Source organism: Pelodiscus sinensis, chromosome 6, assembly GCF_049634645.1.
Source record: "Pelodiscus sinensis isolate JC-2024 chromosome 6, ASM4963464v1, whole genome shotgun sequence".
Taxonomy (NCBI): Eukaryota; Metazoa; Chordata; order Testudines; family Trionychidae; genus Pelodiscus; species Pelodiscus sinensis.
Window position 1 is genome coordinate 67452650 of NC_134716.1, and position 25807 is coordinate 67478456.

Here is a 25807-nt window from a genome sequence, read left to right on the forward strand (position 1 = left end):
CAGTCTACCTGTGGAACTCCTTGCCAGAGGAGCTTGTAAAGTTCAGGATTTTAACAGGATTCAAAAAAGAACTAGATAAATTCATGGAGGTTAGGTCCATTGATACTTATTAGCCAGACTAGGTAGGAATGGGGTCCCTAGCCTCTGTTTGTCAGGGGCTGGAAATGTGTGACAGAAGAGGGGATCACTTGATGATTACCTATTTTTATTCACTCCCTCTGGGGCACCTGGCATTGGCCACTGTCAGAATACTGGATACTGGGCTAGATGGTCCTTTGATTTGACCCAATATGGCTGTTCTTATGTTGGTTAAAATATGGCTCATTAAAACTTGGATCATTGTCTTATGGCTGGGGGGACTCACTTGACAAGAGACAAGGGCAAATACATAAGGGGGAAAGATGAAAGTAAAATAAAGATCTTGAATGTGGTTAGGTGACAAGGGAACCAGCAGAGAGATTCTAAAAAGGGCGATGTGGTGACAGTATTTAATAAGAACTGGAAGTCAGTGGGGCCAGGAGGAGATTACAATAATCATAATGGGAATAAGGGCCTGACTGAAAGTTTGAATTGTATGGTTAGAAGGATTCAGGCCGATATGGCAGAAGAAGAACAAACAATTTGGAAACACCCCAGCCATGTTTATCAAAAAGGAAGGAAGAAACAAAAATGACCTTCAGATGAAAGACTTGAATCACTGGGTGGACAGTGGTATTAATAGTAATCAGAAATGGAGGAACAGAGAAGGTTTGGGAAGGAACACAAGAAGTTTGATTTTGGGCTTGTTATGTTTAAATTAATGGTGAAAAATGCAGGAAATGTCAGAGAGACAGGCTGAAATGCAGGAATGGTATATATTTTTTAAATTCTGAAGATAAAATGTTTGTTTTAGATAAAACACATTTGGGCCTGTAATGCTTGTTTTTACTTCAGAATAACTTAATTTATGGAGGACTGAATTGCATTAGACATAATTCTCCTAGCAACCAAAAAGAAGCAGGTGGTAATGTCGAGAATCATTAACTAGTAAAATATTAATATTTTTCACTTCTTATTTTAATAAAATACTTTTTAAAAGGAAGTGGCAGCTAGATGGAAGATTTCAAATTGTGAAATGTGTGAATATTTTTTCACTTCCTACATTGCTGTTTATTTTACATTCTATTTTCATCTTTCCCCACTCAGTTTCCACTGTAGGAGTTGATGAGTGGAAATTCCAACATTACCAAATGTCAAGCTAGATTAAGTAAGGCTTCCCTAGCTATTTGGCTCCAAAAACCAAGATATTTGTTCTTCTGAATTTGTGTAGTATGATATTATACATTACAAAGGACAGGTACTGCTAAATATAAAGTTTTATCTCTATGCAAATGATTCATCTTCTAACTCAGGTTGGCAGTCTATGTCCAGAGTAGATACCTCATTTCAACAGTCTACATCAATAGTCATAACTGGCATTAGTTAATCATTTTACAGGAGAGGTTAAGGGGTGAGCAGTCATGGCAAATAATTTCGCCTTGGAAATGTTCTTTTGAAGTCAGGGTTGAGGCATATTAATGGCTAGTTTTTTATTGATTCTACATCTACTATATCTTTTCTATGGATATTGAATCCCATTCTTTAGACTTGTCACTTGAATATTTTGTGACTGAGATGGTTATTTAAAATCAATAAATTAAAAGAAGGTATGTTGTGGACCACATTGAAATGGTTACATTAAACTGCTGTACTTTATTTTACTTGTTAAACCAAGTTAGAGGTCAAATGAATTTTATAGGCTTGTTTAATATATTCACACTACTAGCATTATATAATAAGCATACCCTTTAAAGAACTCAGTTGATGCATCACCCAGATTATTGATCTGTGTATCATTAAGAAAACAAAGGCAGACTAGTCCTTTCATTTTACAAAAGGATATATTTTCCAGTTGTGTGACATGAGGACTTGGAGTTATTTAAACCGCCATGGGAGAAACAGCTAATGTAAATATTATGTCTTGATTGAATTATATTGGTTTACATCAGCAAAAGTATCTGGTTTGTTTCCTTTAAATTTTTTAAATAATTATTTTAACTGGTTGCCAACCATTAATAACTTAGTTCTAAAACAGTATTCCTAACAGTGGTTTTGAATTTGGTATTTACTAGCTGTTTCTGGTTGCTATCCAAGTAGGTTTCTGTGGACTAATTCTGGATAAATTGGAGGAGAGATAAACAGCATTTCCTGTAGTTTAAAGCCAACATAAATCAGACAATATCTCTGAGAGCAGCTGTGGAACTTAGGAGGAAGAGCAGCATGTGACTTGCTTGGGCTCTAAAGGATTTAATGTGATTCAAATCTAGAAAAGAGGGAGAAATAGTAGTAAAAACTTCAGTTTTCTGTTTGGTAAATTAAAAAAATCTTGAATAAATATTCTATTAAAAAAATAGTATGAGAGTTATTGTAACCCTGAAAGAAGGACAGGAGACATTTGACATGGATTTAATTAGGCTACAACTTTATTATTAGACATCTGGGACTACCTGGCACATAAAGTGTATAAGCAGTGCAGGTAATACCATGTTTATTCCAAAATTTCGGGGGAGGGGAAAGAGATTTTACTAGAACCCCCTCTTTTTTCAACCATCTCTCCAGCAAATTTTTTGCTAGAACCACGTATTATTTTTATTCAATAAAACATGGTTTCTATCACAAAATTTACTACTATTGAAACTTAAATACTATTAGAATTACAGTACTATGAAAATAAAATCAGCACATTTCAGAGTGTTTCTAAAGGATTTTTAAAAGAGCATTGATAAACAACCCAGCACATGAACGTGGACGTTTAAGGAATAAAATATATGCATTGTTTGTGTAAAACTTAGAAGAAATTTGTCTTCATGTGGCTACTGTTGCTTTGTTTTACAGTAAACTGTAGTCATTACCCAAAGCAGTTCTTAAAGAAGTTGCCACTATCATATTTGGAAACTGACTAAGACCAAGACTCTGTCTGGACCTGCCAGAGGATTGAGGAGTGGCAGAATAAGGAAGAAATGGTACGATGAGCCTTCCCTTACAGCACACCTGCATGTGAACCCTGACAAAATTTCTCCTAGTCCACAACTTCTCCTATCAGGGCATGGAATGATGGGTAAAGAGTGAGGCAATAGCCTCCCTCCCCCATATATACCTCTGTAGCTTGCTAAGCAAAACAAGGGAGCAGATACTGTTTATTTAGAAAGCAGGAATATTGCATTCATTTCAGAAATCATATGGACTGTGTCTTTAAAAGACACAATAGAGGTCTATACCAGGAACCACAACTGGCTGTATCTGGACGGGGTGCATGAAATATACTCTAAAAGAACTTCAGTAGAGGTCTATTGGAACCTCCTTATGTCATGTCTCTCTGGGTATGTCTACACATCAAAATTAATTCAAAATAACAGCCGTTATTTTGAATTAACTTTCCTAGCATCTACACAGGCAAACTGCTATTTCAATATAAAATCGAAATAGTGGGGCAGTTATTTCGAATTTGGTAAACCTCATTCTACGAGGAATAACGCCAAATTCGAAATAGCTAATGCGAAATAAGTGCTGACTAGATGCTAATTTCGAAATAGGGGGCCTCCAGCCCTTCCCAGTTTCCCCTGGTGGCCACTCTGGGCCAAACCAGGAAAACTCCTCTCCTCTCCCCCAGCCCTGGAGCCCTTAAAGGGGTAGACTCTGGCCACAGTGCATGTACTAGTTACAGGCCTGCCAACACAGAGCCAGCAGTCACTGACCCTGACCCAGTGGTCCCAGTATGAGCCAGGCAGCCAGTGCCAGCCAGCTGTCCACCGCCCAGTCCCCCAGCTCCCAGGAGCCAGCCAGGGGCCGGAGATGGCAGGCGCCCTCCTGAACTAGTGCGGAGATCAAGGAATTCATTGAGGTTTGGGGGGAAGCCTCCAATGTCCATAGTCTCCGCACTAGATGGAGGAACGCAGCCATGTACAGCCGCATAGCTGCCACCATGGCCACCACAGGCCACATGCGCACCCAGGGGCAGGTGCGCATGAAAATTAAAGAGCTGTGGCAGGCATACGCCAGGGCCACACGAGGCAGCTCCCCAAAACAGGGGCAGACACCTGTCCCCATTTTGACACCCTGGACCGCATAATGGGGGGCAGGACGGTCTGTGCCACCCCAGGGGGCAATGATCCGGGAGCAGAGGGTCCTGACCAGGGCATGGAGGAGGAGCTGCAGGAGCCACCACGGAGGGTGCCATGCCGCCAGGACCCCTGAGCTGTCCCTGCAGCTGAGTCACCAGGGTCATCCGGGGAGGCCATAACATGTGAGTGACATCACTGTCCTCTTCTGGAGTAGGAGGGCAAGGGCAGGGAGGGAGACCAGGGACAATGTGCATCGGCCTTGCTTACCACGGATCACGCAGCAACCTGTGCATGTGTAAGCACGTGTCGTGCCACCCCTGGGCAGGTGGCTCCAGCTGCCTGCCACACAGGGGCCTTGGCCTGATAGCTACATGCATGTGTGAAGAAACATGACATGCTCCTGACCCCGGGGTGGGACACAGCAGGATGTCCTTGGTTCACAAGCCCCCTCTACGCAGAAGCAGGGGACATCTGCCCCCCACCTCAGCTGCACTATACTCAACACAGGGGCATGGGTGCGGTCTCGTGGCAGCTCCCACTTCCGGGGATAGCCGAATATTCTGACCATGACCTCTGTGCAAGCACATCAGCTCTGACGGTGCAGGGCACGGTCATCCTCACCTAGCAGAGGTGGGCTGGGATTCACCCACTGTGTCCCTAGGGAGAATTGACCACTTCTCTTGTTTCTCCACAGCCACACCAGCTGCGTGTGCAGGGTGCACCACTCTGCCCGGGACATCCTCCCGCACCCGAGGGCTCTGCAGGTCCACCCGAACACTGCAGGGGTATCGACAGCAGCACCTGAGGGCCCTGTGAGCCCTGCACTGCACCTTGGAGCTCTGGGTGCAAGACGATTGGGAGTTCCGGCAGTGTAGTAAAGCAGGCCTTTTCTGATCATGGCCTTCATGTATCGCCCATCCTGCCACACTAGGCCCCTCACTGAAAACAGACCGTAAGATACTCAGAAAAGCATGAGAAGCACAATGCAGCTTTCTGTAAATAGAATTTGGCCTTGTAGGCATCATAGAACAGGGTGGTGAGCATGAAAAAATAGAACACAGCTACAAGAGATAAATAAGACTCTCTTGACCAGTCCTTGAAGGCAGGGAGGTACGCAGGCATAGGGATATAAGATGCAATTGCCATGCACACTAACCATGCCCACACCCAGCACTGTCCACGGGGCCATCAGGCGGTCATCATAAAAAATCCTATAGGGCAGTATTTCACGTTACCTCATTACCAGCCTATCAGGCCCGGCCAGGGAACTGACCCTAATAAGGTACTGGATATCAGGTTATGTTATAAAAGACCCTCAACCCCTTTGTTCGGGGAGGTTCCGTGTATTGAGGGCACGTGGGTTTTTTTTTTCCCAGCTGAAGGATTGATCACCCTGAGGCTGCCTTCCTCACCCTTTGAGTCAAAGATAGGGGTGCGCGAGTCCTGAGCATGATCCGAGTTTTTGTGTGTCTTCATGTTGTTATCATTGCTGGATTTGTAAGTATTACTTAAATCTATCAATTGTTAGCTTAGTCAGTAGTTAAGTTGTATTAATCATGTCTTGTAATCTTGTGAGGTATAAGCAAGTTGCATTGTATAGATAGTGTAATTTTGTGCTGTGCGATAGTGTTATGTTTTAGTCTAAGTACAAGTGTTAGAAGAAAAACCTAGGAGTTGTTAACCTGTAACAGCAAAAAATCAATGACTAACTCTGCCAGCTGTCCTAAAGTAACATTGGAAGGATTGGCTGTAGGTGGCCTTTTTATTGTTATTATTTTAGCTTTGTTTTTTGTATTTTTTGTTTGTATGCTGCGCTGCATTAAGCGAATTAGGGATAGTGATTTAATATAAGTAAATTGTAATCTAGGAATTGTAATCAGTTATGTATAGTTGTGTTCAAGTTTTCTACCCTGTAAAAGCATTGGGCAATTGTTAGTTAAAAAAACCATTTTCTAATTGTTGGTTTTGATAAAAGAATCATTCCACTTAATAAAGATCATTTGTTTTACACCATCATCCAGTAGTTTTCACTGGGTAGTCGGCTTTAACCCTTGAGGCTTCCACCACATCACCGAACCAAAGTGTAACAGGCAGGAGCTGCTTTCCCAGGGTTGTGCCATCTGCCAACATCTGCAGATCCTGGTGCAGAGCATGCTGCCTCGTGCAGCTCCAGCACCTGCTGCCTCCCCAGCTACCACTCATCCTCCCACTCCTTCTCCTCTTCCCGCCTCTCCCTCCACACCCTCCTCAGCCTCCACACCCTCCTCCCCATGCCTCGGGGACATCGAGGCCCCCGAACCCGCTGTGCTCGGAGACAGTTGGCCTGGCGAGACCCCCACCGCTACCCCGAGCTTCCCCTTGCTCCTCTTGCTTCCCCCTTCCAGCTCCCTCCTCCCAGGTTTCCCCCTCCCCTCCTCTCTTCTCCCCTCTCCGGTTTCCTTTCCACAGTCTCCCCAGAGTTTCATCTCCCCCCCCTCAGTTTTGTTAAATTTTTGAATATACGTGTTTTTTATTTGACATTAGGAAGAAGGGTTGGGGGGAGTATGGGTAAGTGGAAGGATGTGAGGGAGGAATGAGGCACAAGCCCCGAGTGGGGAAAACCAGGGAGGCTCTGAGTGCTCCTCAGGGTGGATGCTCTCTTGCAGGGCCTCCTGGATACTGACAGCCCCCCGATGGACCTCCCAGATGGCAGCCTGCAGCAAGTGCAGCCATGCTGACAGCAACGCGTCCACAAGAAGCACCAGAGTGTCCACAGGAAGCTTTGTCTCCATGTTGCAGAGTGCTGTGGTGTCCTGAGTGAGGGCAACCAGAGCACACAGACACACAAATGCTTTGCTCTCCCTCAGTGAGGGTATGTCTACACTACAAAGTTAATTCGAACTAAGCTAATTCGAACTAACGCATCCAGACTAAAAAACTAGTTGGAATTAGCGTTTTGCTAATTCGAACTAGCATGTCCACACAGAGTGGAACCTGAACCGGGGTTAAGGATGGAAGCAGTGCCGGCAGGGCATCAGATGAGGACTTAGAGCGTGGAGCTGCTGTCTCAGGCTAGCCAAGGGCTGTGCTTAAAGGGACCCGACCCCCACCCCGAACAGACAGTTCTCAGGGATTCCCCGCTTGCAAAGCAGTCCTGGCTTGGAGTGCCCGGAGTACCCACACTGGGCACATCACAGCACTCAGCCATCAGACCGGCTGCACTTGCCGCATGCTGCCATCTGGGGAGAGGAGGCAATTGGGGGGCTGCAGGAGAGGTTCCACCCCCAGAAGCCCGCAGAGCCAGCCCAGTCCTCCCCATCGGGGGCTTGTACCCCATTCCTCCCTCATCTCCTTCCACTTACCGCTCCCTAACCCCCCTTCCTGATGTACAAAATAAAGGACAATTGTGTTCAAAAATAGAATCTCTCTTTATTGAACAAAACTGGGGGAGACTGGGAAAAGGAGGTGGGAGAGGGGAAGAGAGAGGGTGGGAGAGGGGAGGGCAACTACAAGGATGAGGGGTTTGGAACAGGTCTCATATGAAGAGAGGCTAAAGAGACTGGGACTTTTCAGCTTAGAAAAGAGGAGATGGAGGGGGGATATGATAGAGGTCTCTAAAAGCATGAGTGGGGTGGAGAGGTGCATACAGAAAAGTTCTTCATTAGTTCCCATAATAGAAGGACTAGGGGACACCAAAGGAAAGGAATGGGTAGCAGGCTTCAAACTAACAACAGAAAGTACTTTTTCACAAAGCAAATAGTCAACCTGTGGAACTCCTTGCTGCAGGAGGCTGTGAAGGCTAGAACTAGAACAGAGTTTAAAGAGAAGTGAGATGAATTCATGGAGGTTGGGTCCATGGAGTGGTATTAGCCAGGGGTAGGAGTGGTGTCCCTGCCCGAAGTTTGTGGAAGGCTGGAGAGGGATGGCACGAGACAAATGGCTTGGTCACTGTCTTTGGTCCATCCCCTCCAGGGTCCCTAGGGTTGGCCGCTGTCGTCAGACAGGCTACTGGGCTAGATGGACCTTTGGTCTGACCCAGTACGGCCATTCTAAGCTCAGGGCACAGGGTCGGGGGTCTCAGTGGACCACCTTGATTTTCATGCTCTCCTGCCCTAGATGGCCGCTTTCCTGTGCCTAGTGCGGAAGTCGTGGACGAGGTCCACGATATCTGCACTGGACCAGGCGGGTACCCGCCTCTTGTGGTCCTGGGCAAGCTCCCGGGAGCCGCCAGCCTGGTCCCGGAAAGAGGGGGAGGGCTGGGGGGCATCAGGTGGCTGGCTCGAGCTGTGCCAGGTACAGGGTCTGCTGGCTGGGTGCTGGCAGGCTTGCACCTGGCATGGGCACCGTAGCCAGCCCATGCCCCTTTAAGGAGTCCGGGGCCGGGAGGGGGGCAATAGAGTTTCCCTGGTGTTGGCCAGAGTGGCCACTAGGGAAAGCTGGGGAGGGCTAGCCTCCCACTGGTTCGAATTTAGGGGCTACACACCCCTTAATTCAAACTAGTAAGTTCGAACTAGGCTTAGTCCTCGTAAAATGAGGTTTACCTAGTTCGAAGTAAGCGCTCCGCTAGTTCGAATTAAATTCGAACTAGCGGAGCGCTAGTGTAGTGCCTATCAAAGTTAATTCCAACTAACGTCCGTTAGTTCGAATTAACTTTGTAGTGTAGACATACCCTGAGGCAGGCAATCAAACAGGGACACCTGAGAACTGGCTTCCTGGGGGCGGGGAATGTGTCCCTTTAAACACAGGCCTCAGCCACACAAAGACACTCCTGACCTGATATCCTACCCCTGACCTGGTTCCAGCCGGCCTAAAATCCGAATCAGTGTCCACTCCATGTGGACGCGGTATTTCAAAATAGAAAAAGGCTATTTCAAACTGCATTTTGTGTGTAGACGTGCTATTTTGAAATATCTTATTTCAAATTAACTATTTTGAATTAAGATATTTCAAATTAACACTGTAGTGTAGACATACCTTATGTATGCTGCCTCTGTCCAGTACCAAAACCAAGGACATTACACTGCTTATGCACCAGAGAAATCTGGAAAAATTATTTCTCAAGGCTCAGTGTCTTCTGAAATGAATTGGAACAAGACACCACTAAACAGAAGGGCTATGTCTAGACTGGCATGATTTTCCGCAAATGCTTTTAACGGAAAAGTTTTCCGTTAAAGGCATTTGCAGAAAAGAGCATCTATATTGGCACAGATGCTTTTCCGCAAAAGCACTTTTTGCGGAAAAGCGTCTGTGCCAATCTAGAAGCGCTTTTGCGCAAAAAAGCCCCGATTGCCATTTTAGCCATCGGGGCTTTTTTGCGCAAAACAGTACTGTGCTGTCTACACTGGCCCTCTTGTACAAATGATTTGCACAAGAGGGCTTTTGCCTGAACGGGAGAAGCATAGTATTTCCGCAAGAAGCACTGATTTCTTACAGTAGGAAGTCAGTGTTCTTGCGGAAATTCAAGGGGCCAGTGTAGACAGCTGGCAAGTTTTTCCATAAAAGCAGCTGATTTTGAGGAAAAACTTGCCAGTCTAGACACAGCCAAGATGTATCAGAAAAAGACAATGGCAGAAAAGGAGCAGAAGCAGTGTTTCCTTCCCCATAATTGGCTCTCTGAAAAAGTTTAATTTAACATGTCCCTTTCCAAAAGAGTCGCTGAAGGCCAGGTGGTTGCTTCTGTCTATGGTTAGGACGCAGAGGGTACATCTACAGTGCAAACCTATTTTGGGATACCATAGTATCCCAAAATAGCTATCCTGTGTCTTAACAGCAAACCTGTTATTTTGGGCTCACTATTCCAAAGTCCCTGTAAACCTCATTCTGCAAGGAGTAAGAGACATTTTGGAATAGCGCTTTATTTCAAAATTTGGCGCTGTGTAGACTATTTCAAAATAGCATCGAAATAAGATACGCAATTTGCATAGCTCAAATTGCATATCTTATTCCAAGTTATGGTACAGTTTAGACGCACCCTGAATGATAGAATTGTATAGGTAAACTGTTACTCACAAGGGTTCAGTCATGCTGCTAACTCATTATAGTAGGACTTAATTCCAGAAATGTGATCTTAAAAAGGTGGCACTTTTGTGAATTATACTGTAAAATACATCAGATACAATTCAATCATTAAATAAAGATACTACAAGTTGTACCTCCCAAAACTGGGAGTTTCTTGTCTGGCAACATCCATGGTCTGCCAGGACCATGGGTGTTCTTGGACCAGAGAGCTACATGGGGAGAGGGACAGGGAGTGTCCAGCAGCATGGGGTTGGGAATCTCACAGGCCGGAGGCAGGAGGTGCTGGCCGGGACTAGAAGTGGAGCCAATGGTGGGCTGTGGGGCTAGTGGTAAGAGACCACCCCTGCTCCAGCAAATTCCCTCATTTGGGACCAGTCAGATCCCCAGGGTGCGTTAGCGACGGGGCTGGATGCTGCAAGCCCTTTCAATTGCTTCTATTCAAAGGGCTCACGCCTGCCTAAATTAGTAAGAAAAAGACAACTTGAACCTCGGTCCCCCAAATCCCACATGACTGAGCTAATCACAGCGCTATTGGCCATTTTGGGCTAAAAAGAAGTGCGTCTGCTTTAACATTATATTTTTTAAAGGTCTGAGTTGGTCCACATCAGAACAGAACAAAACTGATTTTTGTGAGTGAAATTTAATCAAACTTAAGGCCATTAGCTATTATTTTTGAACCACAAAACACTTAAAATATAATACCTGTTATCCATTCCAGAAATGTGACAGTTGCTTTATTCTTTGTTTAGACATTTTAAATGGTTGGGGTTACCATACCTGAACGTTCAAAAAAGAGGACACCTTTGAGAGGGAGTGTATTTGTATCAGTATCTACCAACTTACATTATTAATTATAATTATATTATATTATATTATATTATATTATATAACACATTAATACAATGTGAGTTGGTAGATACTGATACAGATACACTCCCTCTCAAAGGTGTCCTCTTTTTTGAAAGTTCAAATATGGTAGCCCTAAAATGGTGGTTAATAAAACTCAGAGATTTTAAAGGCATAATTGGGGAATCTTTTTTGGGTCGGGGGAATCCACTGACTGAGAAGGAGAAAGACACTCCTCACATTTCCCTCGTGCACCAGTTCATGGGGGGAGGAGGGCATCCTAGTAGATTTTGTGTGCTCCAGCCCTGTGGTGGAGGGCTGGAGTGCCAGCACATGCTCCCCAGTACTGGGGGTGGAGAGAACCCTGAGCGTTGGGGGCCACTTCCAGGCAAGTCGGGGGCTGCATCCTGTCCATAGACCTAAGGTCTTCCACCCCTGTTTTAAGACCAGAGGGGACCATCTAATGTAAGCACCTACAAGTTGCAGGCCACAGAACCTCACTCACTCACTACTAAGATGACCAGAAACATCCTGACTAGTGGAAAGCAAGAATTCCAGTTAAAAAAAAAATGCAATTTCATTCAACAGCAAAACAAAAAGTATAACCTTTCAAAATTTTTCATGAAAACAAGATATCAACCCATTTCAGAATAGCCTCTCACCTGGATGTTAGAAATCCAGATTCCAGTCCTTGGTCTAAATCAGTAATAGAACTTGAAGCTGGGTCTACCACAGATCAGGTCTTAACTACTTCGATATGGGCCTCTCCCTGGGTTTGACCTGAAATTCCATTCTGGAACATCAAAACAAATAGATTTCCACAAACTTTTGGTTTTGACAAGCTGGGTTATTTGGATGAAAAACATGTCAAAATATTTTGAACTGGCTCTGCTGTAATCTGTTTCTGCTTCTGTAAGCTACTCTATATTTATCTGTATCTCTCCTCTACCTGTTATTGCTTTTCAGGCATATACCATTGGTGATATTCCCTTTCAACCAGATGATTGGATACTTTTACTGAAAAGTATTGAACTACCTGAACGTGGAGTCATTGTGCTCAAAATTTGTTTGTTGTACGGTGCAATCCTGGCTCAGTAATGTCAATGGCAGAACTGCCATTAATATCAGCAGGAATAGGATTTCACCATAAGCACATTCTAAGCTTTGTTTTAATTCCCTGACTTTTAAAATAAGCTCCTTCAATGGTACCTAATTCTGCCATGTTTAAAGTGAGGATCACTGTTTGTAATTGTACCCAAGAAGCTATATACCTCCCTTTGCCCTCTTATTTTTTGCATATTTGGATTGGCTAATTTCAACACCTCTTTAGGAACACAGTAGGTCCTAACTCTTAAGTAAATATAACTGTACACTTTCAGTTTCATATGACTGCCCAGAAGTGGATTTTGATTTTTTTCTTTTTTCTTCATATATACATGGCTTCATCATCTATATGCAACAGAATTGATCGGTTTCTCTGATGCCTTTAAAAAGTTGGACGAATGTTCTATGGAAAATTTGTGTTGAAACATTATTTCAAATGTCAGTTGAAGATGAAATGTATAAACATTTTTTAAATTACCTCAATATCAGCTACCAAATTCATGAGCTCACAGCAAGGAAGCATAAAACAACCATAGAATCTTTGCTAGTAATATCCTCAGCAACCATGTTCTCTGTGAAAAACAGAAAATTGATTTAAAACATACCCTCAAATTTCTTGTATCCCATCAGGGACAAGCTGCGTTGCCCATTTTTGAGATAGTCTGTATCTTGAATCTGTTTCCAGCATTCACTTATCTGAAATGCTTCGTGGTTTGTTTAGTTTCTTTTCAAACTTTCACTCAGAATGACTAGAAACTTTCTATTAAAAAGTGCACTCTGGCCAGTTTCTTGAGTTGGTTTTTCACTTCTTCCATCTAGGGACCTAATACTATGGAAAACCCATTCATTTAGGCAGAAATATACCCTTATTCAGAGGGCTAGGACAGAAAGAACTCTTTTAAGAGTTCTGTTCCCGTCCTAAACTGAGCACAACTCTTACCCTGGACTTTGATCTTTCTTTGTGTAACCCTTCTGCTGGGTAGGCCTGGCAGTTACCAGGGCTGGGTTCAATATCTAGGGGTCCATCTCACACAGAATCGGCTCGAGCCCCCACCCAGTAATCTGGGAAATTCACACACCCTTGGGTGCCTCTGAGAGGCAATGCTTTCCCACTTGCAAGCACTGAGTCTAAGTGTAGGAAAGAAACATTTAATGAAACAGAGAGAAGTCATACGGCATTAACTTGGTGGAAACACCACAAACAGAGTTTATAACCTAAACATGAGCTAAGCCCCCCACCAGCCAAGAATCACCTGAAGTCCAAAGAGTCCCACACCCCAAAAGTCTCTATCCCTGGTCCGTGCCACCCAGAGTCCCAAAGTTCACCCGCAGGGTTTTACCTCCCAACCTGGGTAGAAATAGGGGTGGCGGAATAGATAGGGGGCACCTTACGACACTCCTCCACGCTCCACCAGTTGTCTCATCCCGCACCACCAGACGCTCCACTGGTTGCCTGCCGCTGCTCCTCGTCTGCTGTTGCCGCTCCTCGCCTGCCACCGCTCCACGCAACGCCACTGGTCGCTACTCCACACCGCTGGTCGCCGCTCCTCGCCTGCTGCTGCTTCGTGCCATGTTACGCCACCAGCCAGTGATTCCCACCAGCCACTCTACTGGTCGCCGCCACTCCACTGGCTGCAATGGGTCTGGCTCTCAGCCAAACCAGTGATTTCAGCTTTCCAAGATTTCAACTCTTTAGCCACCAGCTGGACTGGCAAAGGAATCCAGCTTCCACTAGACTATCAAAAGAAAAGACTCCTCAGGGAGTCTGCTTTAGGTCTATCCTTAAAACAAAGGGCCTGTGTCTAGACTGGCATGATTTTCCGGAAATGCTTTTAAAGGAAAAGTTTTCCGTTAAAAGCATTTTCAGAAAAGAGCATCTAGATTGGCACGGACGCTTTTCCACGAAAGCACTTTTTGCGGAAAAGCGTCCGTGCCAATCTAGACGCGCTTTTCCGCAAAAAAGCCCCGATTGCCATTTTCGCAATCAGGGCTTTTTTGCGGAAAACAAATCTGAGCTGTCTACACTGGCCCTTTTGCGCAAAAGTTTGGTGTAAAAGGACTTTTGCCTGAACGGGAGCAGCATAGTATTTCCGCAAGAAGCACTGATTTCTTACAGTAGGAAGTCAGTGCTTTCACAGAAATTCAAGCGGCCAATGTAGACAGCTGGCAAGTTTTTCCGGAAAAGTGGCTGATTTTCCAGAAAAACTGGCCAGTCTAGACACAGCCAGGGGGAAAAGGGGCAGGTTGGGCCAGTCTTATAGCTCACACCTAGCAGGTGTGAAGCAGGCTGACTCAAGCCCTTTAACCTTTCCCCCCAGCTCAGTTCACTCAACTCTGGAAAGGGAGAGGCTTGTTCCTCCGAGACCTCTTACCATGATGGTAGTGTCTCTCCTACAAGCACTGGTGGCATGTTTTACAGTTCCTACATATATGGGTAGCATGATTAGTGACCCCCACAACAGTCCCAAATTATTTACAATTCTCCACATTCCATTCCAACACTGACTCTCCATCAGCCCTAGCTGAATGGGATTTACATAGCCACAACTGGTATTCTCTCCTGAGCTATATTTACATATCAACAGTTAGTTACCTTGCAGAGCTAAACAATTGTAGTGGGCACACCCACCCCTCCTTTTAGCTGGCTGATAGCAAGCAGCAGTTCAGCCCCTGCTTACATCTGCTTTCCCCTTGTTCATGGGGTAGCTGTGTCCCCTCAGAGGGAGGGTTAACTTATTTCATATGTATCACCATGTGGGGCTTCTCTCCAGTTCCAAAGCATACCCAGGCTATACCTAGTTTTTACAAGAAGGTTTGTTTCCTTGACTGAGGAAAGCAAACAAACAAGGAAAAGAGCCTTAATACATTCCTTAGCCTCAGGCTTCTGGGCCACCACTCCTGGGGTCTCTGGCTATGTCTACACTACAGAGTTTTTCCAAAAAAACTTCACTTATGTCCACACTGCAATCATGTTATTTAAAAAAAAAATCAAAAGAACAGAGGGGGTTTTCTGACATTGGTAAACCTCTTTCTACAAGGAAGAAGCTTTTTTCCGAAAGAGCTCTGTCAGAAAAAGATATGCATGGCTAGGGAAGAGGGAGTTCTTTCAAAAGAAGAAGAAAAAAGAAAATGCACAGGTCCCCATTCAGTGTGGACGCTATATTTCGAAAAAGCAGATCACTTTTTTGATACGCTTTGGCAGTGTGGACACTCACTTTCAGAAGAAGTTTTTTCAAAAGATCTCTTCTTGAAAAACTTCAGAAAGAAACCTTCTCTCTAGACGTAGTCTCAGTCAGCTCTTCTTTCTTCTTGGAACAATAGTCCCGGGACTGCTTCTCTGAGCTCCTGGCCCCTTGCTCCAGAAACTACCACAGGAGCCAGCTCCACTGTCTCGTTTTCCCTTCCTGGGGCACAGGCTATGTCAGCTCCACCCTCAGCTGCTCGTTAGCAGCTCTTTAATTGGTTGGATTGGAATCATCTGCTTTGGTCCAGGTTCAGCATATTCACAGGGACCAGTTACCCTATGAAGTACTCTCCCCTCACATAACCAGGGCTGCCCCAATAAGTTGCTCTCACATTGGCTTCCTTTAAGCCCCTTTTTGGTTGGCCGGGGCTTTTCCCTCCAGCCTGTTTTAATCCCCTCTGGATAGAGTGGGGCAGGTGCCTCACTACAATAATTCCAGGGATTTCAACAACTTCCACCTCATCATCAACCTTAGCCTGGACCAGTCCACACTAGCGATCCACTTCCTTAAACTACAGTACAATTAAACAACGGCCACATTTCCACCACCTTATACCAGAAACCTACTAACCATAACATTTAACTATATGCTTCTAGCTTCTATCCTGGACACATTTCCCAATCAATTGTTTACAGCCAGGCCCTAAGATACAACTGGATTTGCTCCAATCCCACAGACAGAGACAAACACATATAGGACCTCCAGGACTAAAGGGTGGGCTAGCTGGGCAGCTGCCTAGGGTGTCAACCTATGGGTGGCACCTGGCTCCCAGTGGGCTGCAGTGGCTGCCCGGGGTGGGGACTGTGTTAACCCCCGCAGCACCAGCCAGCAGCGCCCTTTCCCCTGCAGTCGCAGAGCCCTGCACAGCCAGGCACAGCCTGCTCAGGGCGGCCCCGGGCTGTGCACCATCAGCGGTGGTCGGGCCGATTGGGCAGCGCATGCGCCATGCGTCCACCCACACGCCCTGGGGGAGGGCCCGCACATGAGTCCAAAGGTGGGGCCGTGCACCCCAGGGACGGTGCCGCGTGCCTGGGGCCCATGGCACCAAAATGGCTCAGGCTGGCCCTGAGGACCTCTATCAGGCATTCTTAAAACTTAAATACCCACCCAGGGAAGTGAAAAAACAGATTGACAGAACCAGACAAGTACCCAGGCATCAGCTTCCTCAAGAGAGGCCCAATAGAGGAAACAAAGAACACCATTGGTCGTCAACTACAGTCCTGAACTTCAACCCCTCCAGCACATCATTAACAATCTACAACATATCCTGGAAAATTATTCCTCACTCTCAAGGGCCTTGGAGGACACTTGGATCTAAAAGTGACTATATCACAAAGCAATTTAAAAAACACTGCTTGAGAGAGAAGCTGCAGAACCTGGTTTCATTTACAAGTTTGACACCTGTAATCAAAGTCTGAACAAAGACCTGACCTGGATGGGCCACTACATTACATACCATTATGATATAAAAAGTTAAGCTCTGGGGACAAATAGCTAGCCTCATTTAGCACAGACACTGTAACTGACAATATTTTTCCTTCTCTTTCCCTTCCCATCCCCTTTCTTTCTCTGCTATTTATTTGTACCCTGGACCCCTTACTCCATATATTGAAGAAGTAGGTTGTGCCCACGAAAGCTCATAATACCATCTACATTTTTGTTAGTCTCTAAGGTGCTGCAGAACTATTCATTGTTTTTGAAGTTTGTGCAGCTACAGACTAACACGGCTACCCCTCTGAGACACTGCAGTAATGTTGATAAATACTCAGATCTGTAATATCTTAACTACATTATGTGAAAAATATGGATGCAGTGTCCTCTATAGAAGGCCATCAGGTTTGGTTCATTTCCATTGCATTTGGACCTCTTTTTCCACATTGAAAGCATCTTCTTTAAGTTAACAGCGTGTCTTAGTAATGTGACCTCCTTGTAAAAGTAGAAGTTCTTCCTTCCTAGTGCAAAACAAACATCTAAACAACATAAATCCAAACCAGGAAGGAAACTACAAATTCACCTTTCTGTTTAAAATAAAAACATTATTAAGACTGAAAAATCAATCATTCTTAAAAAAAAAAAAAAAAAAAAAAGCCAGAATTAAGGTTCCCTATGCAACTTTTCTCATATAATCAAGTCCCTTATTTTATGATACTGTACATTAACTAAATGATATAAAGTCATACATTGTAAGTCTCCTGCTAGTATCATTTTCTTTCTAGTTTTAAAGGGTGCATCTACACTGCACACTTAGCTAGAAATAAGTAGCAGAAATAAGTAGCAATTGTGTAGCAGATTTTGTAATTTGAAGCTGCCTACACAGTGCCAAATTTCAAAATAAACTGCTATTCCAAAACGTCCCTTAATCCTTGTGGAACGAGGTATAGAGGGATGTTGGAATAGTGCGCCTGTTATTTTGAGAAATATTTTGAAATAACAGACGTGCTGTCAAGATGCGGAATAGCTATTTTGTGATACTGGAAATATTCTGAAATAGCACTGCAGTGTAGATGTACCCAAATTGAAGGTAGACTGTCAGATTAAAAACAGCCTATTTCTTTATCTGCCTTATAAACACCACTTTAAACACTAAGGACTCTTCCAAAACATACTTATTGTTGCTTACACTGGTTCAGCTACATCAGCTTAAGCAATGTTGATAGCAGTAGTACATATGGTTTTCTCTGTCTTTTACGCGCTTCTGGAAGACAACATTTTCCTATACAAACACAAAGTTTTTAATTAATTTTGTTTCACACACATGCAGCATCATGACTCAGCAAGAGCAAAATTGATTCAAGGAATATTAATATAAACAAATGTTGCTTTCTTTTGGACAGGGGGGCAACAGTAAATGTCAGACTTACATCAGTAAGATAAATATGAGATTTGCATGTATTAGGAAAGCTGGAAAACCCCTCAAAAACCCAGTTACTCTCTATGCTGATTAAAAATAAGAACAGCTGTGAATTTCACCTTATTAGTTAGTTATAGGACAACAAATTAATGCAGAACATCTGAATATTTTGAGTGAAAAACATTTACTATGTGAATGAAGTTGCAGTTGGAAGTGGTCAAGCAATACATCTCCTCAAAGAAATCCAGCACAAACACAGCAGTAAACTCAGTTTCTTCAATTTTATCTAAATAAATTTCTACTTACAACTAAGCATCGAACACATGATGGTTATAAATGTGAATATATGTAACTATCCAGAATACGTTGTCAAAGTTAGGGAGTTGCAAGGAATAAGAAGTCAGATAACTTGCAGGATTAGTAGAGAAATCACTATATAACCATTGCATTCTATGATTGGTCTACGCTTAACGTTTAGATCAATCTAGCTAAGTCATTCAAGAGTGTGAAAAATTCACATCCCTGAATACAATAGGTAAGCTGACTTTGCCCATCTTGTAGTCACACCTACATTGATGGAAGCATGCTTCCACTGATTTTACTTCCACTGCTCGTGGAAGTAGATTACCCCACGAGCAGTGGGAAAACCCCTTCCATTGATGTTGAAAATATCTGTGTGATAGTGATGTATTAGAACTACAGCCAGTGATAGCTACAGAACTGTAGCTATGCTGCTGTAGCATAGATATGATAATGAGATAAATAGATACTTATAGTATAGATATGACTTCAGTTTGACAGATTCATTCTATTTTGAAATTACAGGCAGTCCCTGGGTTACGTACAAGATAGGGACTGTAGGTTTGTTCTTAAGTTGAATTTGTATGTAAGTCGGAACTGGTACATATTGTAGGGGAAACTCTAGCCAAACATTTCTCCAGAGCTCAGTTTTATTCTCCCACACCTCACTTCCCTCAGTACTTTATTCTCAAGCTGAGGTGTCTGCTGAGAAAAGCCGCTCCGCGTCTCCCTGGTCTGCTGGGGGGAAGCAGCTAGTGCGGGGTTGCCTCACCCCGTTAATAAATAGGGATCCGATGTAAGTTGGATCCATGTAACCCGGGGACTGCCTGTATGTTTTTCCTAATTCACAAAACCAGTGCTCTGGTTTGCAGGATCCAGGTCTGTAAAATAAGATAAAACTATCCATAGATCCTGTAATTTTGAAGGCAGCAATTATAATATAGTCACATTCCTACATCCATGCTTCTGTCTAATGAGGAATGGAGTGCCCCATAGCATAGGGGTGCGTCTAGACTGGCATGATTTTGCACAAAAGCAGCAGCTTTTGCGCAAAAACCTTGTCGCCTGTCTACACTGGCTGCAAGTTTTTGCGCAAAAACACTGACTTTGTAATGTACAAAATCAGTGGTTCTTGCGCAAATATTCCGACGCTCCCGCTCAGGGATAAGCCCTCTTGTGCAAGTATTCTTGCGCAAGAGGCCCAATGTAGACAGCCACGTTAATTTCTTGCGCAAGAAAGCCCAATGGCTAAAATGGCCATTGGAGCTTTCTTGAGCAAGAGATGCAAATCTTTTGTGCAAAGGCACATGCCAGTATAGATGCTCTCTTGCGCAAATACTTTTAATGGAAAAACTTTTCCGTTAAAAGTATTTGCGCAAAATCATGCCGGTCTAGACGCAGCCCAGCTGTTTCATCATCAACCACTAGATGTCACATATCTGCAGGTGAAACAAATTACTGTTGTCCTGAACCATCACTTATTGTTTGATCAGACTGTGAACAGAAACAAATAAACAAAATAATGAACACTGCCCAACCCTAGTGAAGACAGTGTATGTGCATGCATCTATGTTATAATAACCAATTACCTTCAAGAAGGAGAGAAGGCAATTAACTCTTCTGTACAAACTTGTTTAATAGATTCACAATCTCAAAGACAAATATATCATTGAACTCTTTCTATAAATAAATAATCAAAGACTATGTTAAGTGAATTTGGTTCTTTCTAGTTAGTAATGAACTGATATACAGATCACAGCAAAGACCACCATCCTTTATATAAACTGAAATGCTGGCAGACTTGGCTGAGAAGTTAAAAAGCTGAATGGACAGGGAACCTGAATAATCGCCTAAAAATGCTCAAAATCAAGGTTGAGGCACACTTGTATGCCTGCTACTCATACTGTACCTGTTCTGTGAATACATGCAGAACTTCATTTTTCAGGACTGCCAACGTGGCACCTTTTAGTGAATACTAAATGTCACACACAAAAACAAACAAGTAAATGTTGTAAAAAATAGTATGCTATTGTGAAGAACAACAGATGTCTCCTACATAGGCACGAAAAGTACACAAAGAGGAAGAAGAGAGTATCCAGCACTATCTTGAAATAAAAGAATAAACTAAAAATAATTGCATTACCATGGTTAACCATGGGAAAAACCAAGTAGTCCTGTGGCATCACTGTGTTGGATCACTATAGCTAACACAATTAGGTTGTAGGGCTGTTGTAAGGACCTCCCTGCCCTGGTGAATGGAGACCTCTAAACTAGACTTGCAGCCAGCTCTGTGCACATGATGCAGAGATTGTTCTGAAGTGGGAAGGATGGAGAAGAGAGGAGGCATGTCGGGAACTGTCCCCTATGATGATCCCCTGGCAGTGCCTAAAGAAGGGAGGCAGAGGACAACTGTCCTCAGTCTCTGCCTTGATGTGGTTTTTAATTACACAATCACATACTATTTGTCAAATAATAGGTTTTTTAACCTTAGATACATAGGTGTAGCATTCGTTTATATGTGATGTGACAGGGTCTGGCTGAAGGAGTACAGAAGGGTGATAGAAGGGAAATATATTAGCTGTAGATTAAATAGGTCCCTGTTTCCAGGGTAAACTAACAAGAATTAATCCAGAACTAACAGGAACCTTCTAGAATTAATCAGGGCTATCAGGCCAATTAACACATTTGAAGGCCATTAGGAGGCTTTCAGCTTCAAGGGAGCCAGACTACTCAGGACATCTGGAGCCAATGAAGAACCAGTTGAGACAGGTTAGAAAGGCCTCCCCCTTCTGTTTGTTCAGTGTGTGAGCAAGGAGAGAAAGTGCTGTGGTGGGTCTGGGAGAGAAAGCATAAGCTGCTATAAGGAGGAAGAGCCTGTGATAAGGAAGTTGCTAGGGTAGGGTGTGGGGAACTGGCCTTGCGGAGTGTAGCTGTCATGTAGCTGGAGACATTGCAGGCAGCTGCTATTTCACAGTGCCCCTGGGCTGGAACTTGGTGTAGAGGGTGGACCCAGGTTTCCTCTCCCCTACAACTTTCCATTTCAGCACCAGAAAAGCCAGTGCTTTGGGTAAGTAGCCTCTCTACTATAATGCACTTCCCCTGGTGCTTGGCTGCAGTACCGGTTGGAGAGCAGCCCTGCCAACATGGCCCTACTGGGAGCACTGCTAGGACCAGACAACAAAGCTCGCAGTGCTGGCAGGCAGCACAGCCTCAGCCTCCTCCCCTCCGACTGAGGAGATGTGGGCCAGGGCCAGGGCCAGGCAGTGCCTCCTGCCTTCCTCAGGAAAAGCTGTGGGCTGGGCCACGGGGCCCTGCCCCCTTAAGGAGAAACAATGGACTAGATCTGGGCCACAGTCTTCCCCCTCAAGGAGAAACACCAAACCTTCTAGCCCTCAGCCCATATTGCTACACTCCCTACCCTTTGCACTGAGTCCCCAATAGGGGACTGAGCAGAGCTGGGTAAATCCTCTAGTAAAATATAAACTCTACATTGGCCAGGTACTGCACGGGAAATGAGCTCCCAGTGCTATAACTCCTGAGGTATTCACATTGACAAGGGATTTAGTGTGCACAAACTCTGAAGTTGCTGCACTCTAGGTAAACCAACTTGATAAGAAGCATAGAGCTTATTACACTCTGGATACAGCAGTAGAGGGCCAGTGTGGACACTTACATTGTATGTTGTGTTCTGACTGGTCTCTGGAAATAACCCATAATCCCTCAAGTCCCCTCTGCTCTTTTGAGTTCAGCTCTCTGCTCTGCAGGCATGAGCATATCCCCTTTCAGAGCTCCATTTTGGAAAAATTCATTCCTCTGTACAATTCTTAGAAAGTATTTGCACAAACATATTGCTCAAAACACAACAGAAGATTAGTGTTACAAGCTTTGTTGTGTTTCCTCCATAAACATTTAAAATACAAAATAGCTTCACATTTTTGGTAAAATATCTCAAAATATAAGTAACAAAACAAACAAACATAAATACAGGCAGTCCCCGAGTTACGCGGATCCGACTTACGTTGGATCCGCAGTTACGAACGGGGCCGTTCCTTTCCCTGGTCTCCAGCAGACCAGGGAGAGGAAGCAAAGTGGCGGAACACGTGGGCAGCGGACAGGGCTGTCCGCTGCCCACGCGCTCCAAGGCTTGGCTCTGCTTTGCCCCCCCCGTCCCCCGGGTCTGCAGACCAGGGGGACGGGGGGAGGCAAAGCAGAGCCAAGCCGCGGAGCGCGCGGTCAGCTGACAGCTGTCAGCTGGCTGCGTCCTCCGTGGCTTGGCTCTGCTTTGCCCCCCCCCTCTTCCCCTGGTCTGCAGACCAGGGGGACGGGGGGGGGGCAAAGCAGAGCAAAGTCGTGGAGCCCGAGGGCAGCAGGAAAGCCACGGCGCGTCTGGGTTGTCCCGCTGCCCCTGTGCTCCATGGATTTGGTCCGGGCACCTGTGGTACAGCAGCTGGGGCGCTGCCAGTTGGTCCCGTAGCGCCGCTCTGGGCGCTACTGGACCAACCGGGCAGCACCCCAGCTGTTCTGCCCCAGGCGTCCTGATTCAGCCACTGCTGGTCAGATTCAGCAGCGGCTGAATCAGGGCGCCTGGGTCAGAGCAGCTTGGGTGCTGCTGGGTTGGTCCAGTAGCGCCGAGGAGCGGCGGCGCTACTGGACCAACCCAGCAGCACCCCAGCTGCTCTGCCCCAGGCGTCCCCAAGTCATCCGCTGCTGAAACTGACCAGTGGCTGACTACAGGAAGCCTCTGCCCCGGGCTTCCTGGAATCAGCCGCTGATCAGTTTCAGCAGCAGCTGACTTGGGGATGCCTGGGGTTCTTAAGTTGAATCTGTATGTAAGTCAGAACTGGCGTCCAGATTCAGCCGCTGTTGAAACTGATCAGTTTCAGCAGTGGCTGAATCTGGACGCCAGTTCCGACTTACATACAGATTCAACTTAAGAACAAACCTACAGTCCCTATCTTGTACGTAACCCGGGGACTGCCTGTAAAACAAAACAGAAGAAGGAAAAGAGAAAAAGAAGGAATATAGAAAAGGAGAATAGCTATAACAGGATATGGAGAAGTGCAAGGGTATTGAAAGAAGATATGACTGATGTTAGTAAATCATATGCAGGATTGTTATAAACCTATTAGTCCCAGGATAAGAGAGGCAATGTGGGTGAGATAATATCTTTTACTAAGTTGCCACTACTGGAAAGCAATCCAGGCAGGCCATTCTCAGCTCTGGGGAGGAGTCCCATGGGAAATCAACCACTCACTTCATCTGTGAAGCTATGTGTACATTACAGATTTTTTTCAGAAAAACGTTTGTTTTTCTGAAAAAATTCATGGAGCATCCACACCTCAAGCACATTCTTGTCCAAAAAAATCAAAAGAACAGAGGGGTTTTTCCGGCATAGGTTTCCTTATTCTACAAGGAAGAACGCTTTTTTGCAAAAGAGTTCTTTTGCAAAAAGTTGTGTGTGGATGTGGAAGAGGGTTTTTTTTTGGTGCAAAAAGAGGAAAAAGCACAGGTGCCCTGATGGCCATTCTGTGCATAGCAATCAGAGCTTACTTTTGAGAGTGTCCAGGCAATCTGGATACTCTTTTTCACAAAAGCGCATCGCTTTTTTGATGCATTTTTGCAGTGTGGATGTGCTCTTGTGCAAGAAGTTTTTGTGGAAGAGCTCTTCCAATAAAAGCTTCTTGCACAAGAAGCCTGCAGTCTAGGCGTAGCCTGAGTGTAGACATCCAGTTCCCTTTGTAAGATAAAGGGCTAAATCTGCAAGAAGCGCTAGTAGTTGTATAATATCTTGTATGAGATCCCTGGTAAAATGGAATAAAATCTGATAATTTCTATCTGATGTAGCTTTTTCTACTATAAATACATTGATCCACTATTTCTATTTATTGAGAGAAGAGCAATGACAAAAAAGAATGCTTTTAAAGAGAGGTAGCACTGTTAAAACTAGCTTTGAAAGATAATTTGGAATGGTTGTATGCACATCTCAATCCAGAAACTGAAAATGATGTGGAGAAATGTACTGCAGCAGAGATAAAATTGCATAAGCTATATCTATCATAGTCCTAAAGTAAAGGAGATAAATTTGTAGAAGAACATTGATGTGTGAAACTGAGCAGAAATTGAAAGTCTGCCTGAAAAATGTCTAGCAGGAAACTGGTAATATCTTTTCAGGATCTTATTTCGTGGTAGATGGAGAGACAGTAGATGGAGATGGAGAGTAGATGGAGAGACTGAATTTATTAACAATAAATTATGCCAAATGCTTATTGAACTTTAGGAAGGGTGAGATTTAGATCTGTATTCCATTTGATTCTAGAAGAAGGAAGACAGCGAATAGACAAGTGTATTTGTTCAATCTGACAGTATCTCATCCTCTCTAAAAAGTTTGTGTCTTCCCCCAAATCCTACCCTAAAGGCCAATACAAAACAGTGATTTAGCTTCTCCATAGCTGTCCTATTCTCCTTACCTACTCACTGTACTACCTGAAAGTCACTGAAATGAGGCTATCCAGTGACTGTGGGTAGCAGATTGAGGCCATATGTGATGATATGTAGCAAACAGGCACAAATGCAGAGGGATGTGTAGCTGATCCTGAGTGCAGAAGGTGAAGGGATTTCTTTTCATAATATAAGAATCTACCTTAGTCTGGTAATGGGATGGTGACATCATCTACCAACTGTCACACTCAACCACTATGGAACAGTTTGACTCCAACATTCCATCAAATTTCTAAAAATGGTGCTTGCTCTAACATTTTCCTTCTGTTTCATAATCCACTTCTCTAGAATAGTTAGGTTTTCTTTTAAAGCAAACATGATTATGTTATTTTACTGCATTGTATTGTCATAAATCTTCTCAATTTTATATTGTATGTCCTGCTATGTGCTCCCTGAGTAGCTAGGACTATTTGAAACTCCAGTCTGCTCTCTTAAGAGGAAAAAAAAATCCTTGTTGGGGAGTCAGATGTATGCCTTGAGACTTATCCAAGGCCACTGCTAATGCATGTTGGTTCAATTTTTATTCTTTCCAATGAGTCTAAGCTGTTTTGGACTCATAAAAGGGGATGGAGAATCCAGTGGGACAAATTTGTGATGAGCACTTGCTGGTGATGTTGATTTCTGCATTCCTTCCAAAATGTACTTGTTCGGAGAAGTAAGACAATTAACTCCTTATCTTGGTAAAACAAAATACAGGACTATGTAGCATTTTAAAGACTAACAAGATGGTTTATTAGATGATGAGCTTTCGTGGGCCAGATCCACTTCCTCAGATCAAATAGTGGAAGAAAATAGTCACAACCATATATACCAAAGGATACAATTAA

At 44.3% G+C, this 25807-nt stretch overlaps 2 long non-coding RNA genes across 2 annotated transcripts; both read right to left on the minus strand.

Moving 5' to 3' along the window:
• Nucleotides 1-1367: 1367 nt before the first annotated feature.
• On the minus strand, nucleotides 1368-14005 carry LOC112544659 (uncharacterized). Its single transcript, XR_003088006.2, has 4 exons — nucleotides 13474-14005; nucleotides 12565-12658; nucleotides 11645-11775; nucleotides 1368-2341 (listed from the first exon to the last, which is right to left on the minus strand). It is a non-coding gene; the product is annotated as an uncharacterized LOC112544659 (long non-coding RNA).
• Nucleotides 14006-14109: 104 nt separating this feature from the next.
• On the minus strand, nucleotides 14110-25631 carry LOC112544661 (uncharacterized). Its single transcript, XR_003088008.2, has 4 exons — nucleotides 24950-25631; nucleotides 20392-20457; nucleotides 17952-18044; nucleotides 14110-17283 (listed from the first exon to the last, which is right to left on the minus strand). It is a non-coding gene; the product is annotated as an uncharacterized LOC112544661 (long non-coding RNA).
• Between the last annotated feature and the right edge of the window lie 176 nt (nucleotides 25632-25807).